The following is a 23448-nucleotide window of genomic DNA, read 5'->3' as shown; positions in this document are numbered from 1 at the left end:
GATGGGGCACTTGTGGCTAATCGGCAATTCTGTGGAAAGACATAGAGACTGCAGATTCAACATGAGTCAACAGTGTGACATGACAGCCAAAAAAATCCTTAACATGACATTGCATGGTATTGATAGAGGCATGGCATCAAGAACGAAGGAAATGACACTGGTATTTGTCAGACTTCACATTAGCATTGCATTCAGGTCTGAGAACCACATTTTAGAAAGGACAGTGACAAAATGCGATGCACCAGACGGGGTAAGCAAGGTGGTAATGAGACTGGAAACCACATTATACAAAGAGTGATGGAAAGAATGCGGCATTTTTTGCCAGGAGATGGAATGATTTGGGGAGGGGCCTGGGGAGAGGGGAATGCATAATACCTGTCCTCAAACATATGAAGGGATGTCATGTGGAAAAGGGATTAGACCTTTTCTGTTTGATTCTGGAAGATAGAACTGGGAGCCATGTAGGGGAAGCTGTAGGGTGACATTTCAGTTGTTTTTAATTAAACCTTTCCTAGCAATTAGAACTATCCAAAAGTAGAATATCCCGCTTCAGAAGATGGAGAGTCCCCTGTCACTGGAGGTCTTTCTTCAAGTAGAGGCTGGATTGTCCATAGAATTTGTAGAGAGAATGTTTGTTCTTTATGGGTTGGGTTAGATGACCTCTAAGGTCACTTCTGACTCTGAGATTTTATGTTTGTGATGCTGTGAAGTCTTGAGGTTTAATTGTACATGGAGATAATCCTGAGTTTTCAAAGAATATGTCAGACGTATGCAACTTACCCTATAGCATGTCATCACATACGTCACATATCATATCATACCAGGCACATGACACATTATATCATGCCATATGATACGATATAATACCACATCATATCATGTTGGGTCATGCCATATTGTATTAATTCATAGTGCGTCACATCAGGTGTGCAGGGAAGCCCTTCCTATCTTATTTAGACAGACTCTCCTGACTCGTTCATGTGGAACACCTGGATTCTGGAATGAAGGAGGAATATGCTTATTGATATAAATGGAAGCATATGGACTTTGAGGATAAGAGACAGAGACGTTAAGCAGTGTGCACACCTAGAGAGGCCTTCTTATCCATATGCTCCTTTTAGAAAACCTCACACACTAATGAACCAATGCTTGTGGTTTGTCCTTTGTTCTCAAAGAGGACCATGACATCAGGGAGATGATGACACAACTTGCACTTGACTTTGATTTGAGTGAGGGAGGGCTAAAGTCACCAACCTTACCTTCTCCTCCAGAGCCATCTGGGTCCAGTGGCCAGATATCGATCAGGACTACTGGAGATGGCCCAGGATGAACCAATGTCACAGAGAGATACCAAAAAATCAAGAGTCATGCTGGAAAGTAGTAAACCCATGGACTTTATCCTTACTTGTACTAGGGAGATTCATGCAACAGCCAATAGTGTTCTCTGAAAGAGGGGACTCATCCATACTATATGACAGAGTACCCAAAGGCATCTATAATCCATCAGAAGGGCAGCAGGAAAAGGAGAGTTTTTCTGATAGTCGAGGTATTCAGGTTCTAACGGTGGAAGGTTGTTTTTTGGTTAGCTTAAATAAAACTGATCTTTTTAATTTCTTGTTATCCTGAATACTTTCAAGGGAATAGAAGGCTCTTTTAGAGAGGGAAGCAAAATGAGTTAGATAATGGCATCCTTAGGTTTTTTCCCCTGGGTGGTGGCATGAGCCAAAGAGATTTTCTAAAACTGCACTTGAGTTTATTACATCCAGGGCCCTCATTCAGTTGACATACGGGTAACAGGTATATATAATAAATGTATTTTTATAACACATTTCATTTAATTCAACAAATACTTAGTGATTACTTCCTATAAGAAAGGTAGATACTGAGGCAGCTGCTTAGAAATTTGGATAAATAAGATGCCCTCATGGAATATATAGTCTAGTATAAATATACATAGTATATATTTTAAATCAGTCAAAATAATTTTTCTTGTCTAATTTTTCCCTGCCTACCTCCAAGTCATCTTCCAGCATTTTCTGTATGAAAGTAGATTTTTAAATTCCTGTATTCTTCTTACCTTTTCTTTGCTTCATCTTAGTTTTCTCCATTTAGGGATTACAAGCCCTTTCCTATGTGTATAGTGGGAAACCTGCCCCTGTAAGTGAAATGACTTCTTTAATTGGTAGCTTTGTTCTAAAACCATCCAAGATTCATACTTTCAAAAATGCTGAGCCATTTGGCTATTGAGACCTATTTTCTGTGACAGAAAAAAAGGAATCTGCCTACACCCAGGCACTACACTCACTCCCTCTCCTTCCCCCTCTGCCCGCCTGCCCAACTGGCTTCAAAATCATGCTTAGATCACACTCCTTTTACTTTGTGTGCCAACCCTGCAGGGCAATTCTTCCCAGAGCTCCAGGTTCCTGGATTCCTCAGAACCAAATACATGAGACCAATCTGACTGGCCTTAGAATCATTTGGATCCCCTGCAGACTTCTATTTAATGAGTTATGGAATAACTAGGTCTGCCTGTAATCGAAACGGGAGTACAAGTCTTGATGTGGTCCCTGAATTAATTCAATCATGTCAGAAAAGGTATAGAGACCAAATATGCTCTGCCACCCCCAAGGACCTGGGGAGAGATTTTGTTTGCCATTACTTCCATTTTGTGTGGAACTGTTTTTCATCACTACGACGCAATCTGAAAAACAGTATAAAAGTCTATTATTCACTGCTCCTGCTGCCACAGAGTCAATTTGTTTAAAAATGTTCCTTCTCCACATTGGTCTCCCGCCTCCATTTACATATTATTCTGATGGGCAAAGAGATCATTTAATGTCAGTTCTGAACTAAAAAGCCCACTATTATTTTATTCCCCTGTCCTCTCACTCCCAATTTTCTTTCAGAAGAGACTTGTGAACATAAAGCAAATGAAGCCAGAATTACAATTACAAGGAGACTTTCTCTACATGCATGTGGTAAAATTGAACAGGACTCAAATATTAGTTCTCTGCAATTTTCTTCAGTTTGTTAAGGGGAGTCCCGTGAGTAGCACGTCTGGCATTTTTAGGTCCTGGTCTCTCCCTGGCCACCCAGATTGTCCAAGGAGAGTCAAGATTACAGGTATAACTTGTAATTTTTGCACCTGGGCCAAGTAGGGGGAAGGGAATAACCATTTCTATAGTACCTACTGTACAACATCTCATTTGCTCTTCAAGACAATTCTGAGAGGTATATGCTGTTATTATCCCCATTTTATAGTTGAAGAAACTGAGGCAAACATAATTTAAGTAACTTGCACAGGAAGTGGGAAGTGTCTGAGGCTCTATTTTAAACTCAGGTCTTCCTGACTCCAGGCCCAAGTGCTCTATCCACTGTGCCACTAGCTACAAATGATATGAAGTATGACCTCAGAATTTTTATTTCATTAATCAATTTCTATATGTTTATATATTCCTTCCTTCTTTCCATTCTTCCTTCCTTCCCTCCCTTCCTCCTTCTCTTCCTTCCTTCCTCCCCCATTCTTCCCTCTCCCTCCCTCCCTTCCTTCCTCCTTCCCTTTCTCCTTTCCTTCCTTTTTCTTTCCTTCTTTCTTTCCCTCCTTCCTTCCTTCCCTCCCTTCCTCCTTATCTTCCTTCTCTCCTCCCCCATTCTTCCCTCTCCCTTCCTCCCTTCCTCCCTCCCTTCCTCCCTTCCTTTCTCCCTTCCTTCCCTCCCTCCCCTTCCTCCTTCCTTCCTTCCTTTCTTCTTTCCTTCCTTCCTTCCTCCCTTCCTTCCTTCCTTCCTTCCTTCCTTCCTTCCTTCCTTCCTTCCTTTCTTCTTTCCTTCCTTCCTTCCTCCCTTCCTTCTTTCCTTTCTTCCTTTCTTCTTTCCTCTTTCCCTTCTTTCCTTCCTCTTTTTGATCCTTCTTTCCTCTCTGTTCCTTCCTTCCTCTCTCCTGTCCTTCCTCTTTCTGTTCTTTCCTTCCTCTCTCTGTTCCTTCCTTCCTTCCTTTTTTCCTTCCTTCCTCTTTCCATTTGTTCATTCCTTCCTCTCTCCTTTCCTTCTTTTTTCTCTCTATATCTTCTTTTGTTTTAGGAAGCACACAGAGTGAGGTAGAGGAAGCATTCACCTGACCCCTAATTAGATCCTACACTCTGTTGTTTCTATATTGTTGAAGGACTACAAGTGCTACAAGTAAATTTGGTTCCCTAGACCAAAGCCCCAGTTGCCCTGTTAGTTTTGGTTTTGGCCAGCATGGCCAAATCCTTTTGTCCTATCTGATTTAAGCATCTATTACGTGATAGACACTGTACCAGGTATCAGGGATAAGAATATAATTAACGAAACAATGCCTTTTCTCAAGGATCTTACATTTTAAAGGAGGAAGAAGCTAACAAGTACCTATGTGTGCATATATCTCATAAACATTGAGTTAAATAAATACAAAGGTAGTTGTATTACAAATAAATGCAAAGTAGTTTTGGATGGAGGGCACTAGCGATTGAGGTATTCAGGAAAGGCTTCATGCAGAGGATGGGGCTTCAGCTACATCTTAAGGAAAAGAGGGATTTTGTGGCCAGAAGACCAAAATTGGTGGGGTGCATTCTGGGCATGGGGCAGCCTGTCTTGTGTGAGTAGCAGAGAAAAAGTGAGTTTGGCTGAATCACAGAGTTGGAGAAGTTACATGATATCTACTGAGAATGGAAAGATAGGTGAAGGGCCTAAAAGGTTAACAGAGGGTTTTGTATTTTAGCCCAGAAGCAATAGGAAGGGGCCCTGAAGTTGACTGAGCAGGTGAATGATATGCTCAGATCTGCAGTTAAGGGAAGTTATTTTGGCAATAGTTTGTAGGATATACTGACGTGGGGAGAGACTTGGGGTTGGGACACCAATTAGGAGACTGTTGTAATAATAATCTAGGTAAGCAGTGATGAGGATCTGAACAAGCTATGTGAACAGAGAGAAGGAGAGAAAGATGTGGAGATAGAAATAGCAAGATTTGGCATCTGATTGGATATGTAAGGTGAGTGATACTGGAAGGATGTTGGTACATTTGACAGAAATAGAGAAATTTGGAAAAGGAGATAGTTTAAGTGGGTATAAAAATAGAAAATACTGAAATATAAAGTCGAATAACATAGATGGTCCTTCAAAACATAAGGCATCAAAAACCATTTGTCTTCTTGCATTTAATCTAAGAGGCTCTATCAACTATTGGAAGGTCTATACATTGGCCAAGAAAATATAATGGGAACTTGAGGAAGCATCTCATTTGTATCATATGAGACACTGGAGGATATTGCTTTGGAACAAAACCTTCTCCTTTCTCCTTACTATTGAACACTTTGCCCAGCCTCAGATTTCTACATTAACCACATCACAAGCAAATGGGTAGGAGAGCTAAGCCCTGACAGAAACTTGCCTAGCGATAATGCTGTTTAACCCAAAAGGAAAGAAAATCTATTAATGTCTATTTAGACTGAAACACTAAGAAATCATTAGTGAGTCAAGTTCAATGACAAAAGGGAACCTAAATGGAATTATTTGCTTAAGTTTGCCAATTTCAAAGCTTAGGGAGTGAAGCCAACCTAGCATAGAAAATAACCATGGAAGTGCTCACTACACACTCTCAGCTATTGCAACCCTAGCCAAACACAAATTGGTCTACCTCGGTGTAATTGCTACAGTGAGTCAATCCGTTTACAGATGGATGAAGACTTGGCTGCAAGCTTAAAAAACCCCCAACAGAAACACCAACAGCAATCCAACAATACATTTGGCAATGTATAGATGTATGAAGAATTCCTGGACATAAGATTGACAGATAAGTTTTGGAAATTGAACCTCTCCTTGTTATTGCTAATTTCACTAATAATATTAGACATTTATTGATCCTCTCCACTGTTGGTAACACAGAGGAAGATGCAGCTCCTGTCTTTACTTTAAATGTAAAGACGATGGGTATTTAAGAAAGATTGTAGCAAGTAGGGAGAGAAGTGATGCTCTTAGAAGTTAGAAGTTATCACTTTAGGTGTCATTGTGGCTAGTTGTCCTTCTCTATTTATGTCTTCTTCTTTGTGTCGTCCTTCTCTTATTTATGTCTTTATGTCTGCTTCATGTCTAAGTCAAGGCCAAAATCACTGGATTCTAGCCAGGTGCTCTGAGCCAAACTTTACCTGAGGGATGTAGGTAAAAATATCAGAGGAACTGGTAAGTGACTATGGTGCACCCTGTTAGAGAAATTGGGGTGCAGGAAGAGCAGATCTTAGGAAGAATTGTAGCCACAGAGAAACAAGAGGAGGATGATCTGTAGAGTTAATGACTCCCAAAAGTGATCCATGGTTATATTTTTATTTGATTTTTTTCTTGAACTATCACTCAAGTTCCTAAAAATGATGTTCAGAATTGGTAATCAGGTTGTGAATTGTCAGAATCCATACATTCTTGAGTCTTTTTTTCAGGACCTTCAAGTTCTTTTTCCTTTCCCGTGAAATTCTTCCATTCCCCATTTTATCACATAGCAGTTGGGACACAGAGAAGGAAGAATCTCCTTTCCATGTTTTTGGATTCCTAAGACAGTGAAAAAGCAGGAGAGAGGGAATGAGGATGAGTTTTGCTATTTCCTTTCTTGGTTTACATATTTGGGTATACCACATCAGCACTCCCTCCTCTCTGACAACTTACTTCACAGGTTCTTCATCAACTGCCCTGCTGAGGCATGTATATCCTTTCTTCTCCACACCTGTCAGTTTCTGGAACCATGAACTACCTGGCATTAGTTCAGATCAAATCAACTTTTGTTCTTAGATGGAGTGTGTCAATCTACTCCCATGTGGACCCACTCATCATCCCTGGAACTTCCCAAATCAAAATGCCCCTCCCTGGCCACCATTTCCCTAGATTTACTTTTTCTGCCATTAGAATATAGTTTCCTTGAGGAAGGGTGTCTTTAATGCTGTATTTGTACCACCAGTCCTAAACATAGTGGCATGTAGTAAATGCTAAATAAATGTGTTTTCATTCATTCATTCATTCACCAATGCCTGGATCCTCTTTTAGATGGATAGAATAATAATGTGGACAGACTCCTCCCTTATGACCATTTAGCCTTCATTTTCTTTGATCTAGAAATTTATTTGGTCTCCAAGATTGTTTAGGAATTTACTAAATACCTTAATATCAGCTGGTGTTTCTATTTGTTTTACCATTTTTAGGCAGTGGGCTTCAGTGAGCAGTGGAGTCAGCTTTTTAAAGAAGATCTTTATTTGATGGCTCCCACATTCCCCAAATAGACTGATCTTGTGGAGACTTTGTCCATCCTTAACCATCACAAGCTTCCAAAGAGGGAGTGGCTTTTCATTTTAGTACCCTCAGTCCTGGATAAAGGATGGACAGTGAAGGTGTATTATTGCTCATTGATAATCAAATATGACTTCAAGAAAAAGAATTTCATCCTAGCCTGACTTTAATGGGAATTGTAAGTCTGACACCAAAAGCACTGGATATAAGCATCTTGTTACTGGGTGAAATGTAAGGCGTTCCTCTCAATCTCATATTCACCTTTCCTTTATGATTCTTTGGGCAAATTATCTCCCTGAAAGCCAAATAGGATTTGATAGTACAAGGAGGCATAATGGGACCTAATATATTAGAGAATTAAAAGTGACATTGTGACAAAGAGTTAGAAACTGAGGGGGTACTGTGTTGGTAAGCAAAATGGGCTCCTTAGCACTTAGTTCAACCAAGTGCCTTTGAATAGTTGGCCTTTGTCTCCTTTGGGTAATTCAGTATATTTCATTGATCCTTACTAGGTGCTAAGTCCCAGGCCCAAACTCCTATCAGGTGTGGAACCTATGTGGGTGTGGATTGGTGACTGGTGTGGGGCCCAAGGTGGGGCTGGCTAAGGGGAGGTGCTAACTCCAGAGCCATGCCCTATTAGGTGTTAACCTAACCTATGTGGATGTGAACCTCCCAGGGTCCTAAGGGGAGGGGCTAACTCAAAGAGCCAATGGTAGCAGCCTAAGTTCTGGTCATTCAGATGATGTTTGATGACATCTGAAGCCCTATAAGAAGGGAGGACAGAGCCATTTGTGCAGGGCTCTCGAGATGGTGTTGATGAGGAGACTCTGGGCAGCTGTAGCTAAGGAGCCCTCCAGCTTGTAAACTTGGATGCTGAGACTTTGTTGAACTCTGGTAACTATGTATTGGGATTTGAATCAGACAAGGTCTGTCCGTTGATGTTTGTAATTTGTTTGTAATTTGCTCTGAAGTTCAGGGTGCTAGCTTTTTCCCCTGAACTAAGTGAATGCTGTCTGTATGCTGGATTAAAGTAAACTTGTCAACCTCTTCACCTTGCTTTCCTTAGTTAAGCAGATCAAAAGAACCTGTGTTGTTGGCGGCTTTCTGGGTGCTGGCTGTGGGTGGATCTTACACCCCCACAGAAGCTGCTAGCTGAATTGTTGAAACAGGTACCCATTAATTGGGGAAATGGCTACACAAGTTATGGTATATGTATGTGATTCAATGCTATAGTGCTCTAAGAACAATGAAAGGGATGGTTTTAGAAAAACTTAGGAAGAATCATATGAACTGATGCAAAGTAAAGTGAGAAAAAAAGAAAGCAATTTCTACGATAAAAACAGTATTCTGAAGGTAAACAATTTTGAAAGACTTAAGAACTCTGATCAACACAATGGAAATGACCACAGTTCCAGAGGCCTCATGATGAAACGTGCTATCTGCTGCCAGATGCAGACATGTTGGACTCAGAATGCAGATTAAACACATATATTTTGGATATGGCTAATATGGGGATTTGTTATGCTCAACTATGTATATTTGTAATGGGTTTTATATTTCTTGCTTTCTTAATTGGTGGGGAAAGGGAAGTGAGAGGGAGTGAATTTGGAACAGAAAATGTAAAACAATCAAGTTGTAAAGATTTTTTTTTAAAAAAAAGACCCTGCACAATCTGGGGAAGGGACAAATTAAGTGGAAGATATGGAAAGGTGTTGTCCAATCTAACACACAGATAGAAGTCAAAGGATGTGCAGTGAAACTTCTAGAGGAACTTGGGGATCATTTCACTCCATGCTAAAAATTACCATTTTATTCATCAAAAAGTGGATGTCTCCTGAGAGGTGGCAACCACGGTATCAGGAAATATGGAATAGTTGGCACAAGAAGGGGAAAGGAGACATCATCTCAGGTGGAGGGGCAAGTTCTAAACAAAGGGATCATAAAACCCTAGGTTCTGCTTACAGATATGATTTTTCAGATGTCTTAATGGCTGAGATGCCCTTTAAATCCTACCAGTTCTTCATTGGCAGTCTTTTGTTCTAGGTCGTTGTTCTTCTGGCATAATATTAGATGAGCCTCTGGCTCCACTGTAGCCTTCTGGCTGTTTTATGATCTTGGTGGAATCTTGGTTCTGACTTTGGAAGAGTTGGTTTTACCTTTGATAACGACTGCTTTTCCTTAGTTTACAGTGTGCCTTGTGTGCTTTTCCTTTTGGGTTTTTTATTTGCTAATACCTAGAAATGAGGTCTGTGTAATTTACCACCAAGCAAAAAATACAGACTTGATCCTGTTGTGACCTCAACCACAATTAATAACAAGGGGGTAGAATATCCTAGGTTTTACTCTGTGCCCAAGCTATGCACTTTAAGGGTCTGATTGGGTTACATGGCATTTGAGGTTTATGATCTTGGGGGATATCACAACTATTCTGATTTTGGCGGGGTGGTGGTGGTGGTGAAGGTAGGGTTTAATCTATTTGCTAGTATCTAGAGCCAGAGTCTGGTCTTGATCCCAGTGTGGTCTCATCAGAATTGATACCAAGGGGTGGGATATCTTAGGTATTACTCTATGCCTATGCCATGAACCCTAAGCTACATGGCACTAATTATTTGATGTACATATGTAGCCTTTTGTTATGGAGACCTGGAATGTAGATTGGCTATGTGCACTAAGGTCAGCTTTTTTGTGAATCCAACACTGGTGTTGAGACAAGAATGTAGATCTTTAAATGTAATAATTTTTTTTTATTACTTTGTGGGCTATTATTGTTATCAACCTGCGTACAACCTTGTGGGCATGTTCCTGGAAAGCCATATCTATCAATGTATATCTTTACTGTTTGTTTGTATTTGGAAAAAAAAATAAAGATATGGAAGAAACAAATGAAGAAAGAAAAGACAAGCAAAAGAGGGCTCAGGGGGAAACAGTCTTTCAAATTCAATTTCAAACAGTGAATTTGAAATAGGCAACATATATCCAGAAGGTCTTAAAACTGAGAAAATATATCTTTAACAAGGCAAAACCTTGAATAACTTGTCCCTAAAATGGCAGACTGTTAAAAGCTCAAGATTAAGGTTAAGATGCCAAGACTCTTCTTTTCCTATCATACATTCTCCTGGTGACATCCTTTGTTTCTTCTCTTCTTTGAAGTGCCTTATTGGTTACTTGTTGCAGCCTCCTAACATCCTACCATGTATCTCTCTGTTGCCTTCAGTGCATTACTCATTTTTGCTTCTTCAGACATTATTGTATTTTATGTTTTGTAGCTGTGCAACAAAACTGGTTTAATACTGGTATTACAAAGGTGGACTTTTGTTTCTGGAGGAAATTTGGAGTCATTAAAGAATTTTTCTAAAGGCATTTTTTTTTCTGATCCAGTTTCTTCTTGTTTAATTTGGAGGCCAATTTGTTGTCTATTTGTACTGTCTGTCCCAGATGCTCAAGTTTTATAGATTGTGTATCCAATTTAGTGTCATAATTTGGGTCAAAGATGTTCTTAATCCACTGTGTCTTTCCTATGGATGATCAGGCTGGACTCATGTGATAGGTACTAATCTCTTTTAGGAGGCTCTGCAGTGTCAAAGTGCTTGATGCAACCAACACAATGTCATCCATGAGCAAAAGTAATGTGAACCTCACTATCTACAGGGGATCCCTCTTCAACTTGGACTCTGTTCAGTCTCCTCCATCACAGTGGCAATTGCCTCTGGTGAGCATACATTTCCCTCTACTATGCCTCACCTAATGTTTGTGATCAGAGATATTTATGATGTTTATTGAAGAAGTTTATTTCTATTGTTATAGCTTTCAAGGATTCTTGAATGATTCTGATCAGAAATGCCATGTTGGAAGACAGCCTTAAAGGAAGCACTTTTCTCTTATTTTTGAGTTGTTTCAGTCATGTCTTACTCTTCATGATCCATTTTGAGGTTGTCTTGGCAATGGAATTAGAGTGGTTTGTTATTTCCTTCTCCAGTCCATTTTTACAGAAGAGGAACTGAGGCAAACAGGGTTAAGTGATTTATGCAGGGTCATATAGCTAGTTAAGTGTCTGAGGCCAGATTTGAACTCATGAAGATGAGTGTTTCTGATTCCAAGCTTAGTGCTCTAACCACTCTGCCACATAGCTGCTTCTTTACTAAATACAAAAAAATTTAACCAATGTTACCTTTGGATTCCATACCTCTCCACTTGACAAATTATGTGCTTTTTAGGTTCTTTTGGTTTTGTTATTGTAATTGATTTCTCTCTCTTAAACATCTTTATAAAATTATTACAGTATAGCTAGTTTTGATGTCATTTCTGCCATATTACCCATTTTTTCATGACAATGATTGGTGTTAAAAAGATAGCTATCTGAAGGGAAAAAGGTGATAGATAACTGGATTACTGTTGCAACAAATCTTTTACTGACCACAATGAAATAATAAAAACATTCAATAAAGGATTGTTGCAACAATTTAGCTAGCAGCTGCTGTGGGGGTGAGAAACCAACATGAGCCCAACAACAAGAACACTGCAAGCACAGGTTCTTTTGATCTGCTTTACTAAGGAAAGTGACGTTAAGGGATTAAAAATCTTATTTCAATCCAACATACAAATATCACTCACTTAGTTCAGGGGAAAAAGCCAACACCTTGAACTTCAGAGCAAATACAAACAAATTACAAACATCAACAGACAAACCAAATACACTTCACAGTCACCAAGAAATCGCCAACATCTGAGTTCAGCCAGGAGACCCTTAGGGCGGCTGCCCAGAGTCCTGCACCTTCAGGAGTGAGAGCCTCTTGCAAAATAGCTGTGTTCTTGCTTTTTATACAGTCTTTAGCTGTCATCAAGAGACCAGATCTCATCTGAGAGACCAGATCTGAGGCTCCTACTATTGGCTCAGGTCTTAGCAACTCCCCTTAGGACCCTGGGGGCTTCACACACACATAGGCTTAAGCACTTAGTAGATAGGGGCTTGGGTCTGGGCTTTGCACCTAGTAAGGCTCAATCAAAGACACTTAATCAATCATTTTAAAACAGTAAGAAAGTCCCACCTTAGTTGATATTACAATTACCTGAAGGAGGTCCTAGAATATAAAGATGAAAAATGATAAAGTCTTTGTTTTCTGTTGCTGTTCAGTTGTTTTGATCATGTCTAACTTTTTGTGACCCAATTTGGGGTTTTCTTGGCAAAGATGTTGGAGTGGTTTGCCATTTCCTTCTCAGCTCATCTTATAGTTGAAGAAACTGAGGCAAACAGGGTTAAGTGACTTGTCCAGGGACATACAGCTAATAAATGTCTGAGGCAAGTTCAAAACTCTGGAAGATGAGTCTTCCTGACTCCCAGGCTGGCACTCTATCCACTATGCCACCTCGCTGCCCATAGTCTTTGCCTTTAAGGAGTTTAATTGCCTTTATCTTCACTTCTCTTTTGTTCTCATATTCTCCCTTCACTCCCTGTCCCCAACTGCCATTGCTGAATTTGACTCAAGAATCTCTGGCAGTTGACTTTAGCAAGTCAACCCACAGGCTCTATTAGGAGCAGATTATGCATTCCACAAATATTTAAGCACTCACTTTGGTTAGGCATTGTATCTAGCTCCTGGGAATAGAGATATAGAGACCGTACTTATGATTTAACTGGTATAGGGAACTCCCAGGTAGGAAACCTCCTCTGTCAATGAAGACTGACACCTTCTTTGCAATTGATAAGCTTAGAGAGCTGTACATAGCAATGGTAAGTTAAATGAATTGCTCAGGGTCGCGCAGGGAGCAAGGGTCAGAGTCAAGATTTGACCATAAGTGGCTTTGTGGATACAAAGAAAAAAAATGGAGCATTTGTTGATACACCTTTGTAATCTCCTGATCTCACTTTCCCTGAAGCAAAAATGCATAAATACTATATTTGAAACTTGAAAGAAAACCAAGTTCTTAATATAAATGCCATTTTCAATCTTCTTACCAATTATTTTGTACCTTCTCTATTCTCATCTTTCTTCTCAAACACACAGGCATACCTACAGGTACCTTCACAAATGGAGCTTTCCACCCCTTTATTAAACAACTTTCTCCTTAGAAATTCCCCTTGGATGGGTCGGTGGGTGGGGGTAGAGGAAGCAGACAAAGAATGACTAAAGGGAGGAACAAGTATTAGGAGACCAATATCCTAATGAACTCTGCCACTGATTGCTGTATAAATCAGTGTGACTCCCTGTTCTTTATTAAATGGGGCAGAGAATGATAAGATTAATGAAGTCTCTTAAGAGGCTTCATTGCTCACCTTCATTCACTCTATATTTCAGCCGAACTGGCCTCTTAGCCATTTCTGAGACTAGATTTTCATTCTCTCACTTCTACACTTAGGTACAAAATGTTCCCTCTTGTCTGGAACCTGTGCCTTCCTCACCTCCATCTGTTAAAATTCTTTGCTTCCTTCAAGGCTAAGCTCAGGTACCTACTCCTTAGGAAGCCTTCCAAAGCTCCTTTGTTATTAGAGTTCTCTCTTCAATTTATCTTCACTTTACTTATTTGTTTGCTTGTTGTATCTCCCAGTAGAATGCAAATTCCTTGAGTATGAGGATGATTTTTCATCTTTGATGTTGTCCCCTAGGATCAGATAGTCACCATGGTTTTGTTGTTGTTGTTGCTGTCGTTCTGTGCTGTCCAACTCTTTGTGATTCATTTGGGATTCTCTTGGCAAGGATGCCAGAGTATTTTGTTATTCCTTTTCCAGCTCAGTTTACAGATGAGAAAACTGAGGCAAACAGACTTGCCCAGGGTCACACAACTGGTAAGTGTCTGAGGCCAGATTTGAAATAGGAAGATGAATCTTCCTGACTCTAGGCCTGACACTCTATCCACTGTGCTGCATAGCTTCCCTACTTAGCATGGCATTTTTTTTATTGAATTGAACTTAATTGAAAGGGTAAAGTTGAGTAGGGCCAAGGGTGTTATAGAACCAGCTTAAAATTGCTCAGGAGAGCTGATTGTCACATTTTTACTGCAAGCACTTATACCTCAGAAATAAGCAAAACTACAAATTAGAGTCTGTTTTATTGCTTTATTTATTGTCTAGATTTAAGAAAGTGATGGAGAAAATATTACTAGTGCGGGTTAAATTTAAAAATGTATCTGGAGTTTTTGGAGAACCTATTGTTAAACATTTGCAAGCACATCACTAGATAGGACACAGAGGTTAGCATGGGTCTGAGACATACTCATACTCATCATTTTAGCCAGAAGATATATGAGAAAGGTGTGGAACTTTTGTGACTAAATGCAGCCTGTGTTTTTAACTCTGAAGTCCCCTCTTGGGCATATATGTTTAATTGAAGAAGACAACCTAGGTATGTCTTCTGAACCAGACTCCTCCGTCTTCTCCACAGGGCCATTGCTGACTGGGCTAATTTGATTGATTTTGTGTTATGGCCCTCACCAGGGACAAATAACATTGAAAATGATAGATTGTCCTCTAAGTTGTAAAGTGAATGATACTTTAAAACATGGTACCAAGGGAAAACATGTCTAGGGTTCAGAAAATATTACTTTATGTTTATTTTTATTTGATTTAATTCATTATTGTTTAAAAGGGAGGGATGTTTAAAGTATAATTTTGAATTTAAATTGAAATGAACAACTCCAGTGTCTCATGAATTATTCAATCTAGTCATCTTCTTGTGTATTTGGGGTGCTTAGAGACATTTCTTTAGGTGTAGTTTTGTATTCTAATGTGAGTCAGAGCAGGTTACCATTGCTGGTCAATAATTAGCATCTTCCTGGTTCTTCAAAGGAGTTAGCATAACTCAGCCATTGAACTCAGTGATCCAGGTAGCAATTCAGAGGATAAAGTCAATTCAAAAAACATTTATTAAGCACCTGTTTCAACAATCCAGCTAGCAGCCGTTGTGGGGGTGAAAGACCAACACAAGCCCAACAACAAAAATGCTACCAGCATGCTGCAAAAGCCCAGGTTCTTTTGTTCTGCTTTGGTAAGGAAAGCAACGTTAAGGGGTTGACAAGCTTACTTTAATTCAGCACACAAATATCATTCACTTAGCTCAGGGGAAAAAACCAGCACCCTGAACTTCAGGGCAAAATACAAACAAATTACAAACATCAACAGACAGACCTTATCTGATTCAAATCCCAATTCATAGTTACCAGAGTTTAACAAAGTCTCAGCATCCGGGTTACAAGTTGGAGGGCTCTTAGCTACAGCTGCCTGGAGTCTCTGCATCAGCACTACTGCGAGTGAGAGTCCTGCGCAAATGGCTCTGTCTTCTTTTCTTATAGCATTTCAGATGTCATCAAACGTCATCTGAATGACCAGAACTTAGGCTCCTATGATTGGCTCTTGAGTTAGCCCCTCCCCTTAGGACCCTGGGAGCTTCACACCCACATAGGCTTAGCACCTGATAGGGGTTTGGGCCTGGGGCTTAGCACCTGGTAAGACGCAATGAAATACACTGAATTACTCAAAGGAAACAATAGTCAAACTCTTCAAGGGCCCTTGGTTGAACTGAGTGCTAAGAGCCTTTTGCTTATCAACACAGCACCTACTGTGTGCAAGGCACAAAGAGACAGGAATTAGAACTGTGACTGTATTGCTTTAGAAACTCTTCCTACCAATGCCAGTATGTACCTTCTCTTTAAGTTACACTCTCAGAGAGTTGCCTAAAGCACTGAGGAATTAAATGATTTGTCCATGGACAGAAACACAGCCAGTAGGTATTTAGGATGGCATTTGAATTTAGATTTTCCTGGTTTCCAGGCTAATTCTTTATCTACTACAACATGCTGCCCCTATTAGTATACATACACACAAACACACACAGTCACACGCAGGTGTGTGTAGACAGATGTGGATAAATACACATGTACACACACACGGGTAGAACTGATTAATGCAATGACCAATGGTGATTCCAGAGTGGTAATGGTGAAAAATACCACCTCCTGACAAAGGTGACTGACTTCATATGCAGAATGAGTCACACATTTTTTGAATATGGCCAATTGCTGGACCATGCATACTTTTTTACAAGGGTTTGATTTTTCTTTTTCTTTTTTAAGTGTGGGGAGGAGGGAAGGAAGGTGGGAGGGAAAAAATAAATGCTTGTTAATTTAAGAAAGAAATGGTTAGTTGGACCATCCTTTCATTTTGTGGGAGGCAGACTGTAGTTAATCAGAACACTGACAGTTCACAGAATCTTAACATCCTAAGACATACTTAAGTAATCCTTTAGTGTTCACTTGAAGGTAACTTAGAGCTCTACTACTAGTTCATCTTTTTCTTAAACATTTTAAAAAAATATTTTATTTTTTACAATTATGTGTAAAAACAATTTTTACCATTCTTCTTTAAAATTATGAATTCCAAATTCTTTCCCTCCCCTTCCATCTCATTGAGAAGGCAAGCATTTTGATATAGATTATGCATGTGCAGTTGTGCAAAGAATATTTCCATATTAGTCATGTTGTGAAAGACACAGACCAAAAATAATCCCAACAAAAATAAGGTAAAAAAATATACTTTGATCTGCATTCAGACTCCATCAGTTCTTTCCCTGGAGGTGGATAGTATGATTCATCATAAGTCCTTTGGAATTGTCTTGGGCCATTGTATTGCTGAGAATAGCTAAGTCATTCACAGTAGATCATCATACAACTGTTACTGTGCCCAATTTTCTTCTGGTTCTGCTCACTTTGCATGTAAGTCTTTCTATGTTTTTCTGAAATCATTCTGCTTTTCATTTCTTGTAGCATAATAGTATTCCATAATAATCATATACCACAACTTGTTTAACCATTCCCCAATTGATGGGCATCCCCCAATTTCCAATTCTTTGCCACCACAAAGAGTTGCTGTAAATACTTTTGTACATGTAGGTCCTTCTCCTTTTTCAAAATCTCTTTGGGATATAGACTTAGTAGTGGTATTACTGGATTGAAGGGTATGCACATTTTTATAGCCCTTTGGGCATAGTGCCAAATTGCTTTCCAGAATGGTCGGATCAGTTCATAACTCTGCCAATAGTTCTAGTAGTTCATCTCTCTCGTATTGTAGATAAGGAAGCTGAAGTCCAGAGAGGTTGTGGGACTTGCCTAAGGTCCCAGAGCTAATCATTGCCGCAGCTAGAATTAGAATTCTTGAATCTCAGCTCCTAGCATGAAGCAGTAGGAGGAAGTGAGAAGAATGCTGAATTTGGGGGTCAGAAGTCCTAGATTCAAATCTTGATGATGCCATCTACTCCCTGTGTGATCTTGGGTAAAGCGCTTAACCTCTCTTGGCCTTAGTTTCCTCTAAAAAGAAATGGGAATTTTGTGCTACATAACTTCTAAAGTCTCTTCTAGTTCTAAATCTATGATCCTATGATCCAGCATTTTTTTCCCCACCAGAAACTGTGCCATTCATCCATTCAATCATTCAGCAAACATTTATTAAGGCCTACTATGTGCCTATATGGTACCCAAGTGTTGTATTAAATGATAAATGTACTTAAAGTTCAATTGTACAAATGATTTCATTTTAAAGCAATGTTTATCTATAAGATGGCCTTTATGATGAAAGTCTTCAGATTTGACTCTATTCTCTTCTACCACTGGCACACCGGGTACATTCTCACAAGAACTCTACAGAACGACTGGCCAGTGTTGCCAATCAGTTAATTTGAAAATATGCCAGATAGAAGAATAGTAACATAAATAGAGGATGCATTTAAATTGGAAAATGACACGACTACTCCCAGGCAGCTGGTGACACAGTGGATAGAACACTGAGTCTGGAATTTAGGTTACTTGAATTCAAATCCGACTTCAGACCCTTACTAGTTGTGCAACCCTAGGTGAATTTCTTAACTTCTGTCTGCCTCAGTTTCCTCATGGGTAAAATGGAGATAGTAGTAGGGTCTACCTTCCAGAGATCATGAAATAACACTTATAGAAAGCGCTTAGCACAGTGCCTTGCACATAGTAGGCACTGCAGAAATATTTATTTCTTCCCTCTTTTCCCCTGCTTCCCCTCTCACCCTCAAGGAGAGGCACTATCAGGTTTGTTTTTGCAGAGCATTTGTGATGGTCCATGATGGTTTCAAGATGACCGGTTGTGTGCTTGCCCAGCAAGGATCATGGCGTTCACACACGCTGATCTTTGCATTATAAAACATCTTGATCACACGAATGAATCCCAATGAATGAAGGGTGATTACAGGGTAACAGAGGGGAACAAGGGAGGTATTCTGGTGTAGTTTATGAAACTATATTTACTAACACACATACATCTGACAATCCATTGGGAATCAATTTGTACTTAAATGTCAAACTCTTTTAACAGTTTGGAAACAATTTGATGACAGGCTGAGAAACTACATGAACGTTTTCAGTTGAACTTGGTCAGGTGTGGTCAAAGTGTGATGTAAACCAGGAGTGGGGAACCTGCGGCCTCCTTGGGTGCAGCCTTTTGACTGAGTCCAAGTTTTACCTAACGAATCCTTTTATTAGGGATTTGTTCTGTGAAGTTTGGATTCAGTCAAAGGGCTGCACTTGAGGACCTAGAAGGCCACATGTGGCCTCAAGGCTGCAGATTCTTCTCCCCTGAGTAAACAGTTCGTGAAACCAAAATATAGGATTGTGTTAGTTTCTAATAGCTGTAGAAATAAAACTAAAAAGCTTCAAACATACATGTACTTATTGTCACAAAGGAAAATATATTTGTAGAGCAATTGGGTGATTATTTGCCACTTAAGGTACCATTAGAGAATTTTTAGGATAGACTCTGTGATTATCTTCACAAACTCCACAGGGGTTTGCAAAACACTAAATGGGAACCACTATTCTAGTGCTTTTCTTCCAAGAGTATCTCCCATTTTCACATCTATGTTTTGCACATATATAGTTATAATGTGAGCTCTTTAAGTGCACAAGTTGTGATTTTTGCCTATTTTTATTTTTTATTTTTTTTTATTTTTTATTTTTTGGTTCAAGTTTTATTCGAGATCATATACAAAACGTTTCCAGACCCAAGAGGGTTTAATCCTCCTCCTCTTCCTCTTCTTCATCCTGGTTGATCTGGAAGTACCGTAATTCGTAACTCTCCTTGCTATTGGCCACCACCCGAAGCCAATCTCGAAGATTGTTCTTCTTTAAGTACTTCTTTGTCAGGTACTTCAAATACCTTTTAGAAAACGGCACCTCTGACGTCACGGTGATCTTGCTCTTGCTTCTCTCAATGGTCACAACTCCGCCCCCGAGGTTGCCAGCTTTTCCATTCACTTTGATTCGTTCTTGTAAGAACTGCTCAAAATTAGCTGCATCCATAATCCCATCTTCCACAGGATAGGTACAATCCAGGGTAAATTTGAGGACTTGCTTCTTTTTTTTTGCCTCCCTTCATCACAGATTTCTTCACGGGCGCCATGGCGATCGAGGAGCCAGAAAAATTTTTGCCTATTTTTATATCCCAATGTGTGGCATATTCATATCACATAACCTATTCATATTCATATAGTCTGGAAAACAGTGATTAATAAATGCTTGTAGTAGTTTTGAAATTTTTCTTTTTTTTAATTTGAGATTGGGTATTACTAAGACTTTTTTCCTTCTCCCCTTTTCATGATTTTCCTTGAAATTCTGTACATCTTGTTCTTCTAGATAAATGTTGTTTTTTTGTCTAGCTCTAAAAAGGGACTCTTTAGTACTCTGATTGTTATGGCACTGAATCTGTAAATTAATTTAGATAGCATCATTATTTTACTGTATTGGTATAATCCAACCAAGAGCAGTAAATCTAAGTCTTTATTTTTGTAAAGAGTATTTTGTAATTGCTTTTGTATAGTTGGAAGTGAAACAAGATAGTTTGTGAATTCTGCAGTTATTTTGAATGGAGTTTTATCCTATGTATTTTGTTGGTAATCTACAGAAAAGCTAATGATTTCTTGTTAGTCTATTATTTGATAATAACTTTATTGAAAGTATTGTTTCAATTAATTTTTACTAAATCTCTAGGTTATTTAAATAAAATATCATACTATTCTCAAAAAATGATACTTTTCTTTCTTTGCTTATTCTTCAATTTCTTACTCTTGTCCTTGCTATAAATAATATTTCTAGACTTGTATCAAATAATAAGGGTGATAATAAATAGTATCCTTGCCTTACTCCTGATACTGAAAGTCCTCTGGCAGTTTTTCCATTATAGATAATACTGACTTTTGAGTTTAGTTAGATACTACTTACCATATTAGAGAATGGTCCACTTATTCCTATGCTTTTAAATATTTTTTTAAACAGAAATTAGTTATTTTTGTCAAAAGTTTTTCTGCTTCCGTGGATAAAATAATAACTTTTTAATGTCTGTTATTAATATGTTCTATAATGTTTATAGTTTTCCCAATATAACCAACTCCTTATTCTTTGTATAAATTCAACCTAGTCAGAATGTTTGCTACTATTTTATTCATTATTTTTGTATCAATATTCATTAGTGAGAGTGGTCTATAGTTTTCTTTCTTTAATGTTTCCATGGCTTAGTTATCAGGATCACATTTGTTTCATGTAAAGAATTATTTCCATATTTTTGCAAACAACTTTGATAATATTGAAATCAACTGATATTTGAATGTTTTATTGAATTTACTTGTAAATTAGTTCATTTATGTCATGTTCAATTTCTTTCTTTTTGATATCATTTAAAATATTTACTATTTTGTCAACCCAAGCATTTCATGTTTTTTAAACATTTATCCATTTCATGTAAGTTCCCAGGTTTATTGACATATAATTGAGAAAAATACTTTATAATACTTTGCTACTTTTCTACATATTTTCTGACTTCTGTTTAATTTTTTATGTTGTCATTTTAGTTTCTTTTTAAAAATCAAATTAACTAAAGATTATCCTACTTTATCCTTTTCAAAAATAGCCAGCACCTTTTAAAGTTTATCAATTCAGTAGGATTTAAAATAAATTTGTATATTTTATTTGACTTCCTGTGTTTGGTTAGCTGTTTTTTTTTAAATGCTGCTTTTCTATTTTCTTTTTAGTTGCATACCCCATTCGTTGATTTATTCTCTCTTTTGTTGATGAAAATGTTTTGAGATACAAATTTTTCCCCAAGGACTTCTTTGGCTGAAACATAAAATACTGGTATGTTGTTTCATTGTTTTTGTGGGATTTTTTGGTGAAATGTTCAACTGTTTCTATTATTTGGTTTTTTTTTTAATCCACATTCTCTTTAGGATCAAATTATTTATTCTCTACTGTCTGGGCCCAACTTATCTTTGCAGTCTCATTTCATACTATTCCTCTTTACAAACTCTGTGTTCCATTCAAATCCTATACTCTATGTTCTACTTTTTGTAACTGTGTAAGACATCCCTCATCCCCAGATTATACTCCCTTCTGATCTCACTCTGCATCTCATAATTCTTGTCTTCTTTTAAGGCTTGAGCCTTCCTAGAGGCTCAAGTGCTGTCTTTTCTTTGAAACTTTTCCTCCTGCCCCTAGTTGTTAGTGGTCTTTCCTCACACAACCTCATATGCTATCATTTTATGTTACATCCATAGCATATTATGGTGCTTCCCTGAAATATAAGCTTCTTGAGGGACTATTCAGTATATATATATATGCATAACATACATACACACACACATATACATGTACACACACACAAATATGTATATATTTTTGGTGGGGGGTGGGGAGGCGATCGGGGTAAGTGACTTGCCCAGCATCACACAGCTAATAAGTACCTGAGGCCAGATTTGAACTCAGGTTCTTTTGGCTTCAGTGTCATATTCTATGCACTGTACCACCTAGCTGCCCTGATATATGTAAAATTGCGAATATAAAATTACATATATATATTTTTGAGAGGCAATCGAGATGCATATATCTTTGCACGCTGCCCTGCATACAGTAGTTGCTTACTGAATGCTTATTGATTTAAACTGAATTGGGAGGACAGATATCCCGAGTGTAACCAGGATATAGGATAGGACAGAGCCACATAGGAAGTGAAAGGGATACCAAGAAAAGATGGGATATAGAGTAGAATACTGAAACTTGAAAGGGGTGCGACATACAATGAAAGAGAAAGAAACAACTACCCAAAGAGTCAGAGACCTTGGGAGAATGAAATAGAGACAGAAGACAGAGAGGACAGTCTGGTATCATGGATAGAGTGCTGACTTAGGGGTCAGGAAGACTTGAGGTCAAATCCTGTTTCCAAAAAGGACTATGTGACCTTGAGCAAGTTTCTTATCCTAAGGCTGTTTCATCATCTGTAAAATGGGGGTAATTGTATCTGTAATACCTGCCCATAGTGTTACTGTAAAGCTTAAATGAGTTAATCTATATAGAATACTTGGAAAATTTCAAACCAGTATATAAAAGTCATATACACACATGTGTCTGTGTATGTGTATATGCATATACATAAATACATACACACATATGTAGCACACACACATATATACATAATGTGTATGTATATGTGTATATATATATATATATATATATATATATATATATATAGAGAGAGAGAGAGAGAGAGAGAGAGTGAGACAGAGAGAGAGAGACAGAGAGAGAGACAGAGAGAGACAGAGAGAGAGAGAGAGAGAGAGAGAGAGAGAGGGACAGAGACAGAGACAGAGACAGAGACAGAGAGACAGAGAGAGAGAGAGAGAGACAGAGAGAGAGAGATGTGAGAGGAAGAGATGAATGGGGAAAGAGATTGAAAGAGAATTTAATTCAGTTAAACTAACAAGTTATTAAGCACCTATTATGCACCAAACAATGTGTTAGGCACTAGAGATAAAGGGACCAAAACAAAACAGTCCTGGCCCAAACCACCCACTATCATTATTTTCTCCTTTGTTCTTTGATCTCCAGGTTTCAGGGTGGTTCTATAATCCAGATCCTAAGTCTCTTGGACACATATCTTAGGTGAAACCTTGGAAAGTTTGCACAAGAAAAGATAACTTAAACTCAAATGAAAAATCTCTTTTGGATGTTTCTACCATGGAAGTGGCCTAAACCGTGGTCAGATCATGAAATAGGCCCCCAAGAGGTTTTTAGAATTTCCATTTCTGGGAATCTCTATAAATACTTAAACAATTTCTAGCCTGTTAACCCAGGTTCCCAGCCCCCTACCCCCTTTATGCCCCTGCTTCCTCATGG

The 23448-nt window shown here is 38.6% G+C and overlaps 1 pseudogene; it reads right to left on the bottom strand.

Moving 5' to 3' along the window:
• Positions 1-19247: 19247 nt before the first annotated feature.
• LOC118830581 lies at positions 19248-19687 on the bottom strand (annotated as a pseudogene).
• Between the last annotated feature and the right edge of the window lie 3761 nt (positions 19688-23448).

This window comes from Trichosurus vulpecula, chromosome 1 (genome assembly GCF_011100635.1).
Source record: "Trichosurus vulpecula isolate mTriVul1 chromosome 1, mTriVul1.pri, whole genome shotgun sequence".
In the NCBI taxonomy this organism is placed as follows: domain Eukaryota; kingdom Metazoa; phylum Chordata; class Mammalia; order Diprotodontia; family Phalangeridae; genus Trichosurus; species Trichosurus vulpecula.
Note: the sequence above shows the minus strand (reverse complement) of the source record. Positions and strands in the feature narration are given on the sequence as shown.